This window comes from Montipora foliosa, chromosome 2, assembly GCF_036669935.1.
Source record: "Montipora foliosa isolate CH-2021 chromosome 2, ASM3666993v2, whole genome shotgun sequence".
In the NCBI taxonomy this organism is placed as follows: domain Eukaryota; kingdom Metazoa; phylum Cnidaria; class Anthozoa; order Scleractinia; family Acroporidae; genus Montipora; species Montipora foliosa.
In genome coordinates, this window is record NC_090870.1 from 15165637 (window position 1) to 15170636 (window position 5000).

Below are 5000 nucleotides of genomic sequence, written 5' to 3' on the forward strand. Positions count from 1 at the left end.
ACAACTCAAGTATTGCAGATATCTAAGGCTGAAACATGGCCGACAAAAAGCTTGGGAAGATTCTTGACAGACCTGAAAGCGACGGCTTCTCTAATGACCCAAACGGTTTTGGTGTACGAAAATCTATTTATCAAACTGCGCTCTACTTATCAGCAGGATCTCAAAAGCTTGTATCAAAAATGAGAAAATCGCCTTTCGTCTATGCAAAGTCGTAGCTCAGAGAAAACTAGCTCTAAGGTGGCAATGTTGCCGGTAAAATCCGTTCTCAGGTTCGTTTTTAGCAAGGTTAAATTGGTGATCCTCATTTTATCAAGTTTGAATACGCACTCAGATGAATTGAAGAAACGTTTTTTGGAGCCTAAATTAAGCCTAGAGAAAAATTTGGGTCAGGTTACGATTAGTTTTCGTTATTATACATGAATATCAATTAACGAGTTTATTATAAAAAAAGTAAATAATGAAAAGAACTGTGTTGTTGACCATGTTCATTGTTGTAGTGTAGTGGTGAAGACTCAGAACTATAAATCTGGAGGGTCCGAGTTCAAGTACCCGGCGGTAAGTGCAGAGTACAGTTCTTTGTTCGGTTGTAATGTTGACATTAAATGGAAAATGTAATTTATGTAGGTTGAGCGTGCGAATAAGAAAGAAATTTATATTTCTGCGGTACGGGAACAGAAGGGTCTGGGTACGATTAGTGCAAGGAAAGATGGATATCATGCTGTCTATAAAGTGACGCATTTTAGGTCTGCATCAGTCTCTTGAACTATTGTTTTCTTTCACAAAATTTGTTCCTCTTATCGCCATGGACGAAGAGAACGTTTCGAAAAGATATTGTTAGAAGGGAAGAGGCTGACAACGAGACCATGATGAAATCAATGGCACACCTTTTCCAGAAATCTCAAAGGAACGTTAGTCACTGATGAATGTACTCCAATACCGTGTGAGGAATGTTTGACATGTTAAGAAGTGAAGGATATATCACGCACCTAAGTGGAAACTCTCATCTCGTTCTTAATTTGGGCAGAAAAAGTGCCATAAAATCAGTCCCCGATATAAACGAAGAATTCCTCACACGGTATTTGGGGTAGTGCAATCATCTCTTAGAATTTAAAATTGAACGACACTTACCTGGAAGTGGAAGTTCGATGATAATTCTACCGATCTATAGAGTGACCATGAGATTACATGAGATATGCGCTGCGTATGTACCGATCACCTTCCAACGCCTGATGTGCCAACTGCCTAAAACCTTAAACCTTAATGCAGGTTCGACTTCCCCTCATAGTCACTCTACAGATCGGTAGAATTATCATCGAACTTCCACTTCCAGGTAAGTGTCGTTCAATTTTAAATTCTACCCCACTGTCACGTGACCTGAGATTCCATGAGACTTCAAAGCCAAAGTTGGCTCATCAGGGAAAACAAAAGTGTGTGCCAAATGTCAACTGACAAACACAATAGATAGATTTCAACCCATTTATTACAAGGTCCTCAAAAGGAAGCATTGCAATGTCAAAATAGCTTCCTGAAACTGAGAGGCACTACTCTCTGAAGTGTCCAAATTCTTGTTATAATAAATGGCAAAAGTTTGAGCAGACGACCACCCAGCTTTGCTGAGAATCTCTTGAATAGTAACCTGTGCCCTATGGGCAGGAGACACTGAAGCTGTCCTGGTACTATGTGCTTTATAAACATTTAAATTAATTCCAGACATTTGCATGACAGTTCTTACCCACCTACTTATGGTGTCTCGCAATACAGCTTTATGAGGTTTCTGAAAACCGATCAAGAGTTGAGAACCAGCAGTAACACGAAGAGTCTTGGTTCTCTGAAGGTACTCCCTTAAAGTAGAAAAAACACATAAACTTTCATCATGAGTATAGGCCTCATTAAGAACCAGAGGTTTTTCTTGTGTCCTTGGATTAGACTGCTTGAGGGGCTTACTAAATGTAAACACAATACTTGAGTCATAAGTAGACATAAGACTAATATCCAACAGATGTAAAGTTTGTCCTCTCTGAGCAGTGACCAAACTAAGAAGCATAACCAATTTGAGGCTAAGGTTCTTCAAACTCAATGATGCTACTGGTGACAATGGCTTCAAAAATCTCAACACAATAGATACATCCCACACTTCCTTATATCTTGGTACTGGTGGTTGTAGATTAAAGACACCCTTCAGAAACCGCACTACAAGAGGGTGGCGTCCGATCTAGACACACCATCAACAGTGATAACAGTAGATAGTGCACTCCTTGCAGTGTTCAGTGAGCTATAACTGAGATCCTTTCAAACAATGCTTTAAAAAACTGGCCCGGGTTGCTCGAAGCATGGTTAGCGCTAACCAGCGTTAAATACCATGGAAACGTATAGGTTATGATACTTCTTAACCAACGGTTAGTGCTAACCAGCCTCCGAGCAACCGGCCCCTGAATTACATCTGCTACAGAGGCATGAATTTAATCAAGTTCTCTTTCACAACAGTAGTTAAGCCACTTGTTGATATAGGTTTGATATTGCTCCTGTGTTCCTGAGCGCCAAGATACGAGGATAATCTCGGCAGAGTGTCCTGAGATGTTTTTGCTCTCAAGGGATTTCCTGTTAATTTGCATGCCAGCAGTTGAAGCCTTGGGAACAGTGGATGCCCGGCGACGGTGAGGATCGTGTGGAAGCGGAAGTAACTGTGGCCGACTTGGAAGAACTAGCGGTAGACTGACCAACATTTTCATGACTCTGGAATAGTAAGGTTGTGTTGGCCAATTCGGAATTAGAACAATACATTCTGTTTAATCCATAGCAATCTTCTGTAGGCATCTGCCTAGCAAACCGAAAGGTGGAAAACAATAAGTCAGTGATCCACTCCAACTGACAGTAAAGGCATCTCCATGAGCAGCCCCGGGGTCAGGCTTCCATGAATAGTAACAAGCAACTTTGGCATTAGAATAAGAGGCAAACAGATCAATCTCTAGCTGTCCCAGTTTCTTTGTAATTAATTCAAAAGTACTGGGACCTAATGACCACTCTGTTCTGTCATTAAAATTTCTTGAACCAAAGTCTGCCTCCTTATTTAATTTGCCAGGAATATGGGTGATGGTTATCCATACACCCTGAGTCATGGTCCACAATCATATTTCTTTTGAAATTGCATTGCAGAGCCTAGAGTGAGTACCTCCCATATTGGAAATATAAGATACTGCTGTTGAGTTATCACAACGTACTAAGATATGCCTATTTTTGATGATTGAAGCAAAGGATTGGAGACCATATTTAATTGCTAAAAGTTCAAGCGCATTAATGTTTCTTTCGGCTTAGCAAACATCTGATGGTGTAAAACTACCCTGTGCTGTAACTGCATTACGAACAGCCCCCCAGCCAGTAGGAGAGGCATCAATCACTATATTAGGATTGTCATTTGAAATTGGGGAAGTAGCTGTCTCCATATTATCGACCCACCATTGTAATTATGATTTCATGTCATCAGAGAGGACCATGGTTGAATCATAATTGCCTCTTTCTAGTTTAAGAGCTTCAGGTTTGGCCATTTCTAAATCACGATAGAAAAGAGGGCCATAAGCCACTCAGGGGAAACTGGATACTAATTTCCCAAAAGTCTGGCTAGGTCTCGTATTGTAGTCTGGTCACTCTGCATAGTTTTGTGACAGAGCTCTAACAAACTTGTCTTCTTTTCCGTTGTAAGAGAAATAGTCATTTCAAGAGAATTAATGATAAATCCCAAAACAGTCGCTATTTGACTAGGAATGTGCAAAGACTTTTCAGGGTGAATCAGCAAACCCAGACTTGCAAGCAATAAGAGAGTTAAGGGCACATTGAATAACTGTTGCTGAACATAAGTGTCATCAATATAACCAGACACAATATGCCCTTGATACCTTAGATGTTCATAACAAGGTTTCATTAGCTTGGTGAATAGGCGTGGGGTAGATGAAAGCCCATTAGGAAAACAAGTATATTGGTAGAGTTTACTCCTCCAAATGAAACGAAGATATTTACGATGTTCCTGTGCTACCGGAACTGAATAGTATGCACAACGTGGTAAAGTACGCTTTGAATATTTACCTGGTGAGCTTCGTCGCCTCAGAAATCCATCCAAACATATTCCCATTTCTCAAACTGTTTTTAAGCAACTTCGAGACTGTGGAATTTTACGAACGTTCTTCGGTTGTCGTGTTGGAAGAGCTTTAAAGTTACGAAACCAAGTTGGTTCGTTAAATATTCAATCTGTACATCAAAACAGACAAATTTGCATACCGATTCCGTCACGGTCGCCGCATTCTCGATTGTTTCTTTCGAACACCACTTGTTCTAGGGGTAGAAGATCTGGATTTAAGGTCAAACAGAAAAACCCCATTTCCACCGACATCACGCATCGTGAACACGAATCTTTGCCACGTCAGAGGGGTATAAACACAAAGAATTTGAATAGAATTGAACCTCATTCATGGCCCAAAGTTGTGGAAAAGTCTCTTTCATTGGCAGTTATTAACTGCAGGTCGTTGAACAAGAATGGTATCAAACTGAAGGATCACATATTGGAGCACGACTGTGACATTATAGCGGTTACGGAAACGTGGCTTCCTTGTGAAGATTTATTAGCTAAGCAAATAATCGGTGATGTCTGTCCCGAAGGATACAAAATGTCTCATATACCTCGTAGCACTGGTCATCGTGGGAGTGGTATTGACATCTTGTATAAAACATGTCTTGACATACGTGATGCTGATAACTGCCAACCGACTACTGTGAAATATAATACCTTTGAACATGCTCAACACCTCCTAAATATGAACTCTAAATGGACTAGGATTATTATCATCTACCGTCCTCCTCCGTCTACTACCAATGGCCTTACAAAAGGAAAGTTCTTTTTTGAATTTGCAATGTTCTTGGAACACTTGACATCACTCTCTGGGCAAATCTTAATTGTAGGAGACGCCAATCTTCATTTAGATAATACCCCAAACAACCAAACAAGAGAATCT